Source organism: Heptranchias perlo, unplaced genomic scaffold (genome assembly GCF_035084215.1).
Source record: "Heptranchias perlo isolate sHepPer1 unplaced genomic scaffold, sHepPer1.hap1 HAP1_SCAFFOLD_52, whole genome shotgun sequence".
Classification (NCBI taxonomy): Eukaryota; Metazoa; Chordata; class Chondrichthyes; order Hexanchiformes; family Hexanchidae; genus Heptranchias; species Heptranchias perlo.
Genome location: NW_027139537.1, coordinates 3830435 through 3848346, shown reverse-complemented (window position 1 = coordinate 3848346; position 17912 = coordinate 3830435). Strand labels below are relative to the sequence as shown.

General features: G+C 44.3%; 2 non-coding genes across 2 annotated transcripts; both read left to right on the top strand.

Moving 5' to 3' along the window:
- Positions 1-2648: 2648 nt before the first annotated feature.
- trnak-cuu (transfer RNA lysine (anticodon CUU)) lies at positions 2649-2721 on the top strand. Its single transcript has one exon. It is a non-coding gene; the product is annotated as a tRNA-Lys (tRNA).
- A 5413-nt stretch (positions 2722-8134) lies between these two features.
- On the top strand, positions 8135-8208 carry trnan-guu (transfer RNA asparagine (anticodon GUU)). Its single transcript has one exon. It is a non-coding gene; the product is annotated as a tRNA-Asn (tRNA).
- The last annotated feature ends 9704 nt before the right edge of the window (positions 8209-17912 follow it).

Sequence of the window (17912 nt, the reverse complement as noted above, 5' to 3'; positions counted from 1 at the left end):
ACTTTGGACCTATGGTCAGGGTATTTTCCAAATGGTAAGAAGCTCGGAACTGTGGAGAAGCAGAGAGAATTAACGGTTCATTTACATAAATCAGTAAAAGCTAACGGACGGGTCCAAAAATAATTTAAAAGACTAACGGAGTGTTAACCTTTATCTCAGGGGGCTGGAATATAAAGAAGTGGAATGTATGTTGCAGTTATATAAAGCTCTGTTTAGCCTGCGTCTGGAGTAACTGCGTTCAGTTTTGGACACTGCACCTCAGGAAGGATAGATTGACCTTTGAGGGGGTGCAGAGCAGATTGACCAGAATGTTATCGGGGCGAAAAGGGTTAAATTATGACGACAGGCTGCGTATTCCCTCGAGTATAGAAGATTGAGGGGCGGTCTGAGCGAGATGTTTAACATGTTTAAATGATTCGATGGAATCGAGAGAGAGAGAGAATCAATTTCCTCTGGGGAATCAAGAACGAGGGGGACATAAGCTTAAAATTAGAACCATGCAACTCAGGTTCGAAATCAGGAAGCACTTTTTTACACAAAGGGCAATAGAAATCTGGAGCTCTGTCCCCCAAAAGGCTGTGGATGCTGGGGGGCAATTGAAGCTTTCAAGACTGAGATCGATAGAGTTTTGTTGGCTGAGGGTATCGAGGGATCGGGAGCAAAGGAGGGTAAATAGATTTGACGTGCAGATCATCAATGATCTAATTGAAGGGCGGAACAGGTTCAAGGGGCTCAATGGCCTCCTCTTGTTCCCAATGGAAATGTTGAGAATATGCTTTGTTGAGGCTGTGACGTCTGGGTCAACCCCTGTCCAAACAAGGCAGGTCACATTTGGGAGTTTAATAACTTTGAAATGAACATTTTTCTTTTGTGACTTGTGCAACTTCGATCAATTGAATAGTTATGAAAGAGAATCAATGCAGTCATTCTAACTTCTGGCTATTAATCAGAACAGAGGTTTCCGTAGTGTAGCGGTTATCACCTTGTCCTGATATGCAGAAAGTCCCCGTTTCGATCATGGGCGGGAGCATTATGTTGGGGCAGGTTTTTTTTTCCTCTGTGAAAACTATGGAGAAAACAGACACTTGGGGAAATGTAACATGGGGAAATGTAACATAGGAACAGGAGTCGGTCATTCAGCCCCTCGAGCCCACTCCGCCATTTGATAAGATCATGGCTGATCTGTGATCCAACTGCATATACCTGCCTTTGGCCCATATCCCTTAATACCTTCGGTTGGCAAAAAGCTATCTATCTCAGATTTAATTTTTGGACTGTGCCCCCTCGTCCTAGAATTCGCAACCAGCGGAAATAGTTTCTGCAAATCCAGAAAATGTCAATAACACAGTCAATGAAAGCTGCAGTTCACGAAGGAGGCTCCCCAGCAACTTCTCAAGAGCTATTTGGGATGGGCAATAAATGCTGACCTTGCCATTGACACCCACATCCCATGAATGAAGACAAAAAAGTCGCCTGCATGGCCGAGTAATTTCCTGCTGCTAAACGACGGGAAGAATGAAACCATCGGCTTCAGTCCTCTATGTCTTATTTTTCATTGCACACAAATACATAACACAGATACACAGATATATAATGATAACCACCACACAGTTACACCCAAATGTATTTATAAATGTCACAGATGCAATCATACATATTTATGACAAGATATATCATATTTTAAAAATAATCAAAATAAATTTTTCAATGGCACACAGAACATAAACACTCACTTGATAAAGAAGCATGACATCCATTTATACAAATCCATAGTTTACATTCTAACACCGTCTTCTGAGCAGTCTTGAACAAATTCCACACACCGAAAGTCTCCGCGTTTTTTCAGATGCTGCCCGTCCTCTTCTGCATTTTGAGCAGTTCCTTTCCTGTGATGTGATGATTCTGGGTGCCGGGTGTGTGCCATTGGGTTTGCTGCAGACAAGCTGCCGCGGACAGGTGAAGGCTGCTTCTGAGGCTGTCTGACACCCGGTGGGAGTGGGCGGGGATTTGGGAATCTGAAATAAATGAAACAGTAAATGAGAAACGTTCATAAAGGTAAAACCCAACTCACTACTATCTCACTTCGTGGCGCAATGGTAGCGCGTACTGACTCCAGATGAGATAGCTCAGTGTTTAAATCACGTCTGGGTCGCACTTGTTCTTCGCGCTGGTAAGAGACTGAATAATACATATTGAGATCCCTTTTTCACAATAAACAGAACCCTGCTCTGAATTCTGCCTCACTAGTTCCCCAGTGTCAGGGAGAGAAGCATCTGATTCCCTCATTTATTTATTGCAAGAAACATACACAAACGCACTTATTAATTCAAAATCAGCCTGCAGCTCCACACGCACAGAGATAAACACAGCCAGAGAGACAGGCAAACACCGGGAAATAGACAAACCGGTTTCTCAGAGAATTGCCTGTCCCTCCACGGTCGAATGTAAGGGCTTTTGTTGTTCGCTTTCGTTCCACACCTTGGAATTCAGGAGAATCTGGTACATGGTTTGTAGGACAAGGCACGGGCGCGATGGCCCGAATGGTCTGCTTCTGAGCTGTCTCCTTCTCCGATTCGAAACTCAGCCCCTCGGGGGGAGCCAGCAGATGCCTCACTGCAATAACAGATCAAATGGAGAGATTTTAGTGGGCCCGGCTAGCTCAGTCGGTGGAGCATAAGACTCTTAATCTTGTGGTCGTCGGTTCGAGCTCCACGTTGGGCAAATTCTGTTTTAAACTTTGACGCTGCTTTTGCAAGTGAACCCTCTGCTTGCTTGACTGTCAGTGCAAGAGACGATTCTGTCAGTGCCGCCTCGTGCGCAATGATCAAAACTATAAAAGGAGCAGAAGGTTATTCGGGGTTCAGAGACACAAACCTCTCTGATGAGCCTGAGATTTTGTCAGAGGTTGCTGCCTCCCCTCCATCTCTTGCTTTCTGACGAGGCACTTGCTCCGGTTTCAATTTACAAACTGGGTGAATTGTTGATCGGGTGCAGGAGAGCTGGTTTGTGATCTGAGCAGGCGACTCAGCGGCCCCGGGTGAGACAGAGAAAAAAAATCAGTCCAGGCCCGACCCCAATCTGCGGATGTGGAAGAAAACACGGGAGGAGAGTGCGGTGTGAGGTCCCTGTCAAACCAACTGCCCGAACAAAGCTGGCCACAGTCAGAGAATCAGAATGGCTACTTCCTGAGGTCGGGGGAGGCCGGTTCATGTGGAAAAGGATCCGGTCGAGCATGATCTGATTCATAAGGTTCGGGGAGGGAAATTAGGGAGCTCCTTCGGAACGTTAATAACTTGAAAATGAAGACTTTTTCCTGTGTAACTTGTGTGGTTTTGATGAATGAAATGTTTGTAAAAAGGCATCCGTGGAGAAGGATTGAGAGCTTTTAGGACTAGAGGGGAAATTAGGAGATTTTTTTTTTCACACAGAGGGTTGTTCCGATCTGGTAGCCACTCCCTGAAAGGGTGGTGGAAGCAGCTTTCATAGGAACTTTCAAAAGGCAATTGGACAGGCACTTGAAGAGGACTGATTTGCAAGGTTACGGGGAAATGGCTGGCTTTTTTGGACGAATTTGGACAGCACTTTCAAAGAGTAGCAGGCAACAAGGCCGAATGGCCTCCTTCTGTGCTGTAAAATTGTATGATTCTCTTGCATGATTTTAGTGTGGGACAGGAGAGATGTTGTTTAAAGAGAAGTTCAACTGTCCCACTCAGAGCAGAGAGAGGTGTCCGGTCAGTTCCCCTCTGTCCAGTATAAGTAAGCAGCGGCTTTTTGTGGTGTAGTGATTACCAGTTCGCTTTACACGCGAACGACCCTGCTTTCGATCCTGGGCAGACAATTTTTGTTGCAATTGCTGTTTACATTCTATATTACTGACTTAAATGAGGGGACTGAGTGTAATGTCTCCAAGTTTGCTGATGATACAGGTGGGAAAGTAAGCCGTGAGGAGGACGCAAAGGGAGGTGGACAGGTTAAGTGATTGGGTAAGAAGGTGGCAGTTGGAGTATAAGGTGGGAAAATGTTAAATTGTCCACTTTGGTAGGAAGAATAGAAAAGCAGAATATTTCTTAAAAGTTGAGAGTCCAATAAATGTTGGTATTCAGAGGGAGTTGGGTGTACTTGTAAACAAATCACAGAATGGTAACATGCAGGTACAGCAAGCAATTAGGAATAAAAATGGTATGTTGGCCTTTTTGCAAGGAGGTTGGGGTATAAGAGTAAGGAAGTCTTGCTGCAATTAAATAGGGTTTTCGTGAGAACACACCTGGAGTACTTTGATGTAGTCTGCATGGATTTTAGCAAGGCTTTTGACAAGGTCCCAATTGGCAGACTGGTCAAAAAAGATGTGATTGCACTAGAGAGGGTACAGAGGAGATTTACGAGTAGGTTGCCAGGGCTGGAGAATTTTGGCTTTGAGGAAAGATTGGATAGACTGGGGTTGTTTTCTTTGGAACAGAGGAGGCTGAGGGGTAATTTAATTGAGGTGTACAAAATTATGAAGGTCCCAGTTAGAATGGATGTGAAGGACCTATTTACCTTAGCAGGGAGGTCAATAACCAGGGGGCATAGATTTAAAGTGATTGATGGAAAGATTAGAGGGGCGCTAAGGAGAATTTTTTTTCAACCAGAGGATGGTTGGCGTCTGGAACTCACTTCCTGAAAGGGTGGGAGAGGCAGAATCCCTCGTTACATTTAAAAAATACTTGGATATGCACCTGAAGTGGCGGAACCTGCAAGGCTGCAGACCGTGTAATGGAAAGTGGGATTCGGCTGGGTGGCTCATTTTCGGCCGGCGCGGACGCGATGGGACGAATGGCCCCCTTCTGTGCCATAAATTTGCTATGGTTTGACAAAATTGCCAATTGTTTTTTGGAAGAGCAAATTTCCTGACCGGGAACCGAACGCAGGCCATAGCAATAAAAGCATCGAATCCTAGCTAGTGGACCACCACGGAAAACATGAAATGCTTCTAAATATATCTGGGAGTCTCTTTATTAGGTACAAATAATTTTTCTGGTTTAGTGACTCTGTTAGTTGCAAATGTATTTACGTGTATCTGTATAATTTATTTATTTATTGGGGTGTATATATTGTAAAGCTACTTTTGGCGCTGATAAGAGTCTGTATAATTCCGCAATCAATGCTTTATTTGCGTTTTCACAATAACAAGTCTGTCTCACTGGTCCCCCAGTGTCAGGGAGGGAAGTGTCTGATGCCCCCTTTTATTTAATGTTACAAACAGAAGACAAACACTCGTATTCGTTCAAAATCAACCTGCAGGTGGACACACACACAGAGATAAACACAGCGAATGATATGGACGTTATGTCGGGATTGCTGCACATGGACACCCAGGGGCGAGTTTACTGCAATGACAAATAAGAGTTGCAGCGGCTTGCAGGCCGGGGTAGCTCAGTCGGTGGAGCATAAGATTCTTAATATCGGGGTTGTGGGTACGATCCCCACGTTGGACGAATTCTCCTTTAAATGTTTTATGTTGCTTTCAGGGGCGAAACCCAGCTCTGACTCCCCCCGACCTCCCGTGCGGTGTGGCCGCGCCCGGGCTGATTTCTCTCTCTCTCACCCGGGACCGCTGACTCTGCTGTACCGTGATCACCAACTCACCCAGTTTGCAAATTTAAACCTGAACAGGTGCCTCGGAAAGGACAAGAGAAGTTGGGAAGGCTGCAACCTCTGACAAAATCTCATTCCCATTAGAGGTTTGAGTATCTGAACCCCGAACAATTTCTGCATCTTTTAAAAGTCTTGACATTCACTGTACAGGACGCGGCACCGACAGACTCGTCTCTTACACTCACAGTGATGCGAAGGGCCGGTTCACTCGTAAAATAGCAATTGTGATATTGTGATATTGACTTAGACTCCCTCACCAGCGGAAAGGGTATGTCTATCTACCTTTCAAAATCCTAAAAAGACTTCTATATTCCAGAGAATACAAGGATGTAACCGCTCCTCATAGTTTAACCCTTCGTGCTCTGCTAACATTCTGGTAAATCTGGGCTGCGCTCCTTCCAAGACCAATATAACCTTTTCCAGGAAAAGGGAATAAAACTTGAAATGAGCGTCACTGAGGATCAGTTTTCTCTCACTCAAAATTATCTGTTTAGTGAAGTAAAAGATGCAGCTTTTCAAGAATAAGGGAGCAGCCACTGTCGCCCTTTTTGGCAGGAGAAAAAAACGCCTCCCTGGATGTTTATGGAGAGCAAGTTTCAACATAATGTTTATGCTTGGGAAACTTTCACGTGTAAAGCAAACGCAATAACCGCTACACTACGGAAACCGCTACTATCTCATTAAAAACAATGGGGAACTGACTTAGTCTCCTGTCTCTGTTCTGATTTGGAATGTGTTGCTTCTCCGTCAAGCAACACATGATATGTTAAAACACAGAAGGAGATCATTCGGCCCATCGTGCTTGTGCTAGCTCTTTGCAAGAGCTATCCAAGCAGTCTCACCACCGATAAGCTCTTTCCTCATAAGCCCTGCAAATGTTTTTCTTTTCCAGTATTTATCCAATCCCCTTTTGAAAGTTACTATTGAATCTGCTTCCACCGGCCTTTCAGGCAGCGCATTCCAGATCATAACAACTCGCTGTGTAAATTATGTTCCCTCATGTCGCCTCTGGCTCTTTTGCCAATTACCTGAAATCTGTGTCCTCTGGTTACCGACCCTTCTGCCACTGAAAACAGTTTCTCCTAATTTGCTCTATCAAAACATTTCATAATTTTGAACACCTCTATCAAATCTGAAGTCCCTCATCCCTGTTACCATTCTAGTAAATCTCCTCTGCACCCTCTCCAAGGCCTTGACATCTTTCCTAAAGTGCGGTGCGCAGAACGGAACACAATACTCCAGCTGCAGACTATCCAGTGTTTTATATTTCTTCGCGAGGGCAATTAAGTTTGAGCAATAAATGCCGGCCTTGCCACCGACGTCCACATCCCATGAACGAATAAAAAAAATCTCTGTGCTCCTCCAGTTCTGGCCTCTTGCTCATCCCCGATTTTAATCGCTCCACCATTGGCGGCTGTGCCTTCAGCTGCCTAGGACCTAAGCTCTGGAATTCCCTTCCAAAACCTCTCCGCCTCTCTCTCCTTTAAAACATACCTTAAAACCTAGCTCTTCGACTAAGCTTTTGGTCACCTGTCCCAATATCTCCTTATGTGGTTTAGTGTCAAGTTTTGTTTAACAACGCTCCCTTGAAGCACCTTGTGACGTTTTACTCCGTTAAAGGCGCAATATAAATGCAGGTTGTGTCCTCTGGTTATCGACCCTCCTGCAAATTGAAACAGTTTCTCCCCATCCATTCTATCAAAATCCCCTCATAATTTTGAACACCTCTATTAAATCTCCCCTTAACCTTATTTTCTCTCGAAGGAGAACAATCCCAGCTTCTCCAGTCTCTCCACATAACCCATCCCTGGACACGATGCAAGGCGGAGGGTTGCAACCAGGTTTCCAAATTATTGGCAGTCGGGAGCTGGACAAATCGAAAGGAACCGAAATGACAAACAGCTTTGTGAATCTTTAGATACGCTTTGGGAAACGGAATTGGAGGCGAATAAAGGACTGACCAGACAGGCGGCCAAGACGCAGCTGAGTCGGCATGTCCCCCTGGAACAGTTACTCTGATGTTGTGGGTGAAATTAAGAGGTCGGAGCCATTTAAAGCGCTCCCAGTTACTGCAGATCAGACATCAAAACCTGACATCAGCGTCAGGACGCTCAGAATACTTTTTTTATTCGTTCATGGGATGTGGGCGTCGCTGCCGAGGCCAGCATTTATTGCCGATGCCTATTTGTCCTTGAGAAGGTGGTGATGAGCCGCCTTCTTGAACCGCTGCAGTCCGTGTGACGAAGGTTCTCCCACAGTGCGACTTAGCAACCAGACAAAGCACCGGTGGGCGCGCCGGTTGCAGGAGAGCTGGTTGGCGGTGATATCGATGCTGTGAGCGAGACCAGACCGTTTCCATGTTTCCACAAACAATGTCCCATCATTTATTTCTGGAAAAGTAACACTGATAGTGGTCAATTGCATTTCTGTGGCTGCAACATGTAACTTTGGCTAGGTGACACGCTGCTTTAGTGTATCTTGCAAGAAACTGAATCGGGCGGTTTCTGTGGCGCAATCGGTTAGCGCGTTCGGCTGTTAACCGAAAGGTTGGTGGTTCAAGCCCACCCAGGGACGAAAATTGCACCTTTTCCTTCCCACTTTCGGATTCATTGCCTCATTCTGGAAGCCGCTGCCAGGTTTTAATTCCTGATCTGCAGTAACTGGGAGCACTTTAAATGGCGCCGATCTCGTAATCTCATTTCAAGTTTTCGAATGTGTGATTTGGCTGCAAGAAAACACTCTGTGAACAATGTCATCTGAGCATGCCTGATTCGCCATAATTTACACTGCCGTCTGATATCAGGCACATGCAAAAAAACAGATAAATGTTTGTTTCGGCGCGATGCTCTGGGATTCCCTGCCTGACCATCGCCACCGATCCTTCTCTGCAGCCTTCCGAAATACAGCGCAGTGAATGTATCCCTGTGAAATGATCTCCTGGACAGTAGTACGGAAATTAGTTTGGCTGAGCGGTTATTTCCCTAAAACGGCCCGTCAGGCAGTAGGTTTCCGTAGTGTAGTGGTTATCACGTTTGCTCAACACGCGAAAAGTCCCCGCTTCGAAACCGGGCGGAAACATTTCGAAATCTTGTCCCCATTAAATATTTAACGATTCATATTGCTGAATAATGTGAACAACGTCCATTACTTGCAGGCGATGAAAGCCAGCGTGATATTGGGGGTGAAGGCTGCTTCCAATACTGTCTCACACCCGGTGGGACCTGGCGGAGATTTGATAAGCCCGATCTCTTCAACCAAGGTGGGATAAAAGAAACGGTGTTGGAGAAACATTCATATGCATAATAACATCCAGGATCCTGTCTTCAGAGTGCGTGGCGCAAACGTCTGACTCCAGATCAAAAGGCTGCGTGTTCACATCACATCGGGGTCACTGTTTCTTTCACCACTCACATGAGACTGGATAATTCCCGAATGAAGGTTTGAATTGCTTTTTTACAACAAAAAACTGAAGTTTGGTCTAAACTCTGACTCAGTACCGACCCAGTGGCAGGGAGGGGAGCGCCTGATACCCTCATTTATTTCATGCAACAAACTGACACGAACACTGGTATTGATTCAAAATAGACCTGCAGAAGAGCACACACGGAAAAAAAGACAACCACAGAAACAGACAGCAACTACATATATATATATATATATATATATAGCGCCTTTAACGTAGTCAGACGATTTAAGCTAGGTGAACTTGCTTCAGCTTTCTGAAATGTACTTGTCCATCCTTCAGAGGTCACGGGAAATATATGTTTTGCCTTTCGAAAAAGGACGCGAAAAGCAGAGACATGTTTTGTTTTCAACACGGCTGGTGAAATGGCCGGACTATCATAAATTAGGAGTCGCCTTTGAAACACTTAAAGGCGACTATCTAAAAATCACTGAGTGCAAATTTAAAATCACGGTCACTAGTTATTTAGGTCTGAAAGAAATAACAATAAACATGGCAGTCAGCGCCCGCGATGAGACGGTGTCCAACTCGTTTGCTGCGAAGTTCACCGCTGGACTAAAGCTGGCGTCGTTTAAAAAACGCGAACCCACTCAATGAACAGGATGAGCTCATAACCAACAGGTCCCGTCAACGTCAAACACCTCCTTTCTTGTTCAATAGAGGGAGCAGAGGCGTGCACATCATCAGACGCCAGCAACTTTAAGACATGGAACAGATAAAGGCACAGATGAAAGTTCCAAATCTTTTCAATGCAAAGTTATTTCACTTTATTTAAAGTGCGGTGAGGCTGAAAACGGGTCCCAGATGATTTGCATCAGTGCTTTTCCGTCAGGTTTGCAATTCAATTTGTATTGGATATTGAAGGTATTTCAGGATGATTGCACAACATACCATGTGTAAAGCAACCATCTTGATAATTTCAATCATCACACACTCTACATCGACGCTGCAGAGACCGCAGCACCCCTTTCAATATTGTTTTTCTTAACTCACAGTTTTCAAACGGGAATTGGATAAACGCTTGGATGGAAACATTTTCAGGGCTATGGGGAAACAGCAGGCGAGTAGGACGAACTGGACAGCTCTTTCAGAGAGCAGGCACAGGCACGATGGGCCGAATGGCATCCGAATAGCGCTGTCTTATTCTGTGATTCTATTAATAGATCAATTTCCGCCTTTCACTGAGCCTCCCTAAATGGAGGACAGTAATCGTGTCCCTGTGAAATGAGCTCCTGAACAGTAATACGGAAATTAGCGTGGCTGAGCGGTTTGAAACTCTGGTTAGGCTCCTAACAGCAAATTTCCTTTCTAAGTTTGATTAGTTTATCAATTATCTCCCCCATTTCGATCTGAAATGTCGTTACATATTTTTTTGATGTCTTCTTCTACTGTCATGCCCACAATACTAGTCTCCCCGGTAAATACTGAAGCAAAGTGATTATTTAATATTTCTGCCATTTCGCTGTCATTGCCTGTGAGTTTGTCGTGTGTATCCCTTAGTGGCCCTATTCCTATCCTAAATTTTCATTGGCTGTTGATGTGTCTAGAATACTTTGCTTTTTTTTATATTCCTTTTTGCCTTTCTAATAGTTCTTTAGACTTCTTTCCCAGTCTTTTCACATTCCCCTCTCTCCTTTATTGTCAAGTGTGGGCCTTTTTCTTTAGTTTCAATTTTGCCCTTATTTCTTTATTCATCCCTGGTGTGTTATTTCTGGCTAGTTTGTTCTTGCTTTTTAGTGGGATATGTTTCTCCTGGACTCGATTGATCACCGTTTTAAATGTTTCCTACTGCTGTTCTATTTCTTTGTCCAGGTCATTAATATGTCAAACATTTCACCGTTCTAAACTTCTCAAGTCACATATCCATTACAAAGTCAGTTGCTTTTGTGGGAGGAGCAAATCAACTTGGTAGAAACATCTGCTGCAGCTCCAATCCACAAATGAAATATTTCCACGTCGTAGTAAAAATAAGAAATGTAATTCGAACCCACGCCTCCAGAACGAGACCGCTCGGCCATCCTGATTAACGATTTAATGCTTCATTCAGCATCAGTTCTGCACTGTTGGCCAGTGAAAGCAGCATAAACGTTTAAAAGTGCATTCGCCCAACGTGGGGTTTGAAACCACGACCCTGAGATTAAGAGTCTCATGCTTTACCGCCTTATCTGTGATTGCAGCAAGCAGGAGAAAAACTCCACTTCCAAATTATTGGAATCAATTCTGAGGGACAGGATAAACTGTCACTTGGAATGGCACAGACTAATCAAGGACAGTCAGCATGGATTTGTTAAGGAGAAGTCATCGTCGAATGTTCGGGGAGAGGCTGCTGGTCCAGAGCTAGACTGGATATCGTTGCAGACCAGGCTCGAGGCCTTGTGTTCAGTTGGTGTCAGCAAGTTCGGAGTGGAAAAGCAATTGCCTTGTGATGTGTGTCCTTATCGGCGCCAGAGTGATCTGGACTAAATGTGGGGGGAGGGGTTTCGGAGAGGAATTTCCCAGATTCCACCCTCCAAACTGGCCTGGTATTTACTCTGTTCTTTCCCCCCTCTCAGGCGATCACATGGTCTCGGATGGGGTGTGGAGTCTACATATCGTGATGCTGTTGTGTGTGACATGCTGGATGGACAAAACGGTCTTTTCCTGTCTGGCATTTTTTGTATGTTTAAGAGTCAACTTATTTCGACGATATAAATGTGAGAAGTTTAACAGCTGTAAATAAACGTGGGAAGGAAATTTACCCAACTTACTGTGTGTTTTGTGATTTTTGTGCGGGGCAGAGCAAGGAACAGAAAGGGCAAGATATGAGTTCTCCGATGGAGGATTGCAGACCTGGGATTGAATCTGGGCTCAGCTACTGACTGGGTGAACTCTCTGATCCTCAGACCAGGCAGGGCCCAGAGATAATCCCCAGTCTGCACATACAAAAAAGGGCAAGTAAAGACTATCAGGCCTATCAAGCTTGCCCCATTCAGCAGACAGAATAACATCGCACACAGCCGTCTCACCATTGAGTAACACAGTCTCGTGAAACAGACAAGAAAACGTGGACAATCCAGGAAAATTCTGGGCAATTCCTCTCCCACTCCCTGAGGCTCCAGGAGAGACACGTCAGAATCTAAACTAAACACTGACTCCCTGCAACTGGAGACACGTCACAAGCTAAACTAACCACTAACTCCCTGTAACTGGAGACACGTCAGAATCTAAACTAACAACTAACTCCCTGTAACTGGAAACACCATAAGATCATAAGAGATAGGAGCAAGAGTAGGCCATTCGGCCCCTCGAGCCTGCTCGGCCATTCAATCAGATCATGGCTGATCTGATTTTTACCTCAACTTCACTTTCCCGCATTTTCCTCATATCCTTTGACTCCCTTGCTGATCAAAAATTTGTCTAACTCAGCCTTGAATGTATTCAATGACTCAGCCTCCACAGCTTTTTGGGGTAAAGAATTCCAAAGATTCACGATCCTCTGGGAGAAGAAATTCCTCCTCATTTCCGTCTTAAACGGGCGATCCCTTATTCTGAGACTATGCCCACTAGTTTTAGATTTCCCCATGAGGGGTAAGATCCTCTCAGCATCTACCTTATCGAGTCCCCTCAGAATCTTGTATGTTTCAATAAGATCTCCTCTCATTCTTCTAAACTCCAATATGTATAGACCCAACCTGTTCAATCTTTCCTCATAAGACAATCCTTCCATACCCGGAATCAACCTTGTGAACCTTCTCTGAACAGCCTCCAATGCAAGTATGTCCTTCCTTAAATAAGGGAACCAGAACTGTACGCATTACTCCAGGTGTGGTCACACCAGCACCCTGTACAGTTGTAGTATGACCTCCCTGCTTTGATACTCCATCCCCCTACAAATAAAAGCCAATATTCTGTTTGCTTTCCGGATTACCTGCTGACTTTTTGTGTTTCATGTACAAGGACGCCCAGATCCCTCTGTACCGCAGCATTTTGAAATATTTCTCCATTCAAATAATATTTTGATTTTTTATTATTCCTCCCAAAGTGGATGAGTTCACATTTTCCCACCTTATATTCCATCTGCCAAATTTTTGCCCATTCGCTTAACCTGTCAATATCCCTTTGCTGACACTTTGTGTCCTCATCGCAACTTGCTTTTCCACCTATCTTTGTATCATCAGCAAATTTGACCACAAGATACTTTGTTCCTTCATCTAAGTCATTGATATATATTGTAAATAGTTGAGGCCCCAGCACTGAGCCCTGCGGCACCCCACTAGTTACAGATTGCCATTTTGAAAATGACCCTTTTATCCCGACTCTTTGTTTTCTGTTAGTTAGCCAATCCTCTATCCATGCCAATATTTTACCCCGAATACCATGAGCTCTTACCTTGTGCAGTAATCTTTTATGTGGCACCTTATCGAATGCTTTTTGGAAATCCAGATATACTGCATCCATTGGTTCCCCTTTATCCACCCTGCCCATTACTTCCTCAAAGAACTCTAATAAATTTGTCAGACACGATTTCCCTTCATAAAACCATGTTGACTCTCCTTGATTGTGTTATGAGTCTCCAAATGTCCTGCCACTACTTCCTTGATAATTGATTCCAGCATTTTCCCAGTGAACGATGTTAGGCTCATTGGTCTATAGTTACCTGCTTTCTGTCTTACTCCCTTCTTGAATCGGGGTGTTAGGTTTGCGGATTTCCAATCCGCTGGGACCTTTCCAGAATCTAGTGAATTCTGGAAGATTACAAGCAATGCATCCACTATCTCTGTAGCCAATTCCTTTTTAGACGCTCGGATGAAAGCCATCAGGTACAGGGGACTTGTCAGCCTTGTGACCCATTACATCACCTCGTACTTTTTCTCGAGTGATAGTGATTGTTTTTAGTTCCTCCTTCCCCTTTGTCCCTTGATTTTCGACTATTGTTGGTACATTATTAATGTCTTCTACTGTAAAGACAGATACAAAATATCTGTTCAATTCCTCCGCCATTTCCTAGTTTTCCAATATTATTTCCCCAGTCTCATCCTCTAAAGGACCAATGTTTACATACTTTTTATATACTTGTAGAAGCTTTTACTGTCAGTTTTTATATTTCTTGCTAGTTTACTCTCATGATTTATTTTCTCCCTCTTTATTATTCATTTAGTCATCCTTTGCTGGTTTTTAAAGTTTTCCCAATCTTCGGGCTTACCAGTAATCTTTGCCATGTTGTGCGCTTTTTCTTTTAACCTGATACCATGCCTTACTTCCTTAGTCAGCCATGGTTGGTTCACACATTTTGTGGAATCTTTCCACCTCACAGGGATATATTTTTGTTGCGAGTCATAAAATATATTTTTAAATGTTTGCCACTGCTTATCCACCATCATACCATCTCATCAGTTTACCCAGTCCAATTCCGCCCTCGTTCCTTTATAATTGCCCGCATTTAAGTTTAATACAGTAGTTTCAGACCCATGATTCTCGCTCTCAAATTGGATGTGAAATTCTATCATGTTATGATCACTGCTTCCCAAGGGATCCTTTACTTTGAGATCATTAATTACTCCTGTTTCGTTCCCTATTACCAGATCCAAAATGGCCCGTTCCCTGGTTGGTTCCCCGACGTATTGGTCTCAGAAACAGACCCTAATACACTCCATGAACTGTGATTTCATGGTGTGACACATCCAGTAAAAGGGGCCTCACCCTGTGATCTCACGGTGTCACCCGTCCAGTGAAAGGAACCTCACCCTGTGCTCTCACGGGGGGATGTGACACGCCCAGGTAAAGGGGCCTCAAGCATCATCTTCTGGTCCAGAGTCCGGCCGGTTGGACGAGAAGTGCTCGCGCTTATTCGTCCAGAAGCTGCACAGAGAGACTTCTGTGATCAGCAGCCTGAAGGAGGAAGAGAGCTCGGTGACGTCTTCACAGACCGACATACTAAGTCCACCCCACCATGTATTGTAGAGATTGTAATATAAGGTATGTACTGAGTCCACCGCACCATGTATTGTACAGAATGTAATATAAGATATGTACTGAGTCCACCCCACCTTGTATTGTACAGAATGTAAAATAAGATATGTACTGAGTCCACCGCACCATGTATTGTACAGAATGTAATATAAGATATGTACTGAGTCCACACCACCTTGTATTGTACAGAATGTAATATAAGGTATGTACTGAGTCCACCCCACCTTGTACTGTACAGAATATAATATAAGATATGTACTGAATCCACCTCACCTTGTATTGTACAGAATGTAATATAAGATATGTACTGAGCTCACCCCACCTTGTATTGTACAGAATGTAATATAAGATATGTACTGAGTCCACACCACCTTGTATTGTACAGAATGTAATATAAGATATGTACTGAGTCCATCCCACCTTGTATTGTACAGAATGTAATATAAGATATGTACTGAGTCCACACCACCTTGTATTGTTCAGAATGTAATATAAGATATGTACTGAGTCCAGCCCACCTTGCATTGTACAGAATGTAATAGAAGATATGTACTGAGTCCACCCCACCTTGTTTTGTACAGAATGTATTATAAGATATGTACAGTGTTTTGTATTGAAATAATGGGATCATATTGTGTGCGATCTGTTTTGTATTGTTTTGAATTGAAATTGCGACTTTTACACTGAACTGTAGGTATCCTGAAATGTTATGAAATAAAGTATATTTTGAAATTTAAAAAAAGTTGCTGCTCAACGGCACTCCCTGCTGGTGAGCAGAGACAAATGCTCGAGTGAAACGGCCGTCTTCGGGCAGATGCAGAAAGATTTCAGGTTTGCGACAGGAAAAGATGTGTCCACATGTTGAGCTGTCGGCTGCCTGGAAAGTTAAATGAGAGGCCTTGAGCTAATTGCTGCTTAATCCAAAAGTACACTCGCTCCTTCATGCCGGAAATGAAACATCGATCTGAGGATGATTTTACTTTGAGGTGAATCAACTGTTATCCTCCACTCTAAAAGCTGAGGGGAAGCAGCAAAGTTTCTTGTCTTTGGTGATTGTTCACTGTGCGCCCTTTGGCACTCCCGGACTCATGGAGTTGAGTGGGCATGACCGAGACTGACTCGGTACCTGCTCATTCCGCAGCGCTGTGGGAGTGTGCGATGCTACTTGTTTTACATAACTTGGGCCAGTGGAGCAAAAGTTGACGTGTCTCACTGCAGATTGTAAGATCGACTCCAACCTGGCTGGATGGCTTTTGCAAACTGCCCATTACTTTATGACTTCAGACAGCTTGCAAACTGTCCTACTTGGTGCTGCTGCCTGCGTTCGTAATGCAGCGGCCTCATAGCCTTGTAAGTCTTGAGTTCAATCAGCAGAAAAAATATCAGCGCTTGTGAAGCTTTTTTTCCATCTCTCACCTCATCTTTCCATCTTTACTTAACATCAAAATCAAGAACATTTGCTTACTGCTGCACACCAAACGTTTGCTGCCCCTTGACCTCTCTGTATCGAAGCTTAGGATTTACGTGGGTTATGGGCTCGCTGACAACTGACACCATTTTTGTTTCTGGACATTGCCCTGAGTTAAAAAAATTGAGTGGAGAATAAAGGGATCGATCCCCCTCCCTCTCACATGTTAAGCGAACGCTCCACCGTTTGAGCTAATCCCCCAATTGCTGTTGATAAATTGCCCTTCAGAGTACCAGCTTCACACTCTCCACCAAGCAGCGGCACGAAGAGCAGAGAAATCTTGCCTTGGGTTGGCCCCCTCCATGAATACAATCAATACTTTGCTCCAATCGACGGTATCGAGCATCAGCAAGTGAGCAACAGCAGAACGGGAAGCCACAGTAATCGTGAATGATGCTGAGAAGAGCCCGAGCCTGCGGAAGGCAGACGAGGTCACCGTAAAGGAACAGCTGCCCCGAGCTTGAGGGAGCAGCGAAAGCCCTGACTGACAGAAGACTTTTTTGTTGAAAGCGGTTTGACGTGTTGTTACTCAAAGGCGCCCCCTGCTGGTAAGCAGAGACAAATGTTCGAGAAAAAAACATTCATTTTCGGGCAGACACAGAAAGCTTTCAGTTTTGAGAAAGTGCCTCAGCGCCAACATGTTAAGCTGTCGGCTGCCTGTAAAGTTAAGAGAACGGCCTTGAACTAATTGCTGCTTACTCCAAAAGCACGTTCTCTACTTTGAACCAGCAACCTAAAGATGACTTTGATCTATTATTGTACTATAGCCCTCCAGCTGATCGAGCGTTAAACTTGCTACTTTTTGGTGATTGTTCAACGTGCAACATTTTGACACTCCTGGACTCGTGGAATCGCGTGGGCTATGACCGAGACTGACTCGGTACCTGCTCATACCGCAGTGCTGTGTGAGTCTCAGCTGCTACTTGTTCTTTGTAACCTCAACTACTGGATAACGTGCCTGTTTACAAATAGGTTCGATTACCGTTTCTGCGAAGTTTCTAAATTACAAAACATACATTGCTTTATACAATTTAACAATACACAGAGTTAAAACTAAATATCACAATTTCGAAGCAATGCAATACAATACAATACACACTGTATCTCATGGTGTGACCCGTTCTGTTGAAGGGGCTTCACCCTGTGATCTCACGGCATGACATGTCCAGTTAAAGAGGCCTCACCCTGAGATCTAACCGGGTGACCCGTCCAGTTGAAGGGGTCTCACCCTATGACCTCACGGTACGACCCGTTCAGTTAAAGGGACCTCACCCTGAGATCTAAAAGTGTGCAGCGTCCAGTTAAAGGGGCCTCACCCTGAGATATAACAGTGTGACCCGTCCAGTTAAAGGAGACTTACCCTGAGATCTCACGGTGTAACCCACCCAGTTAAAGGGG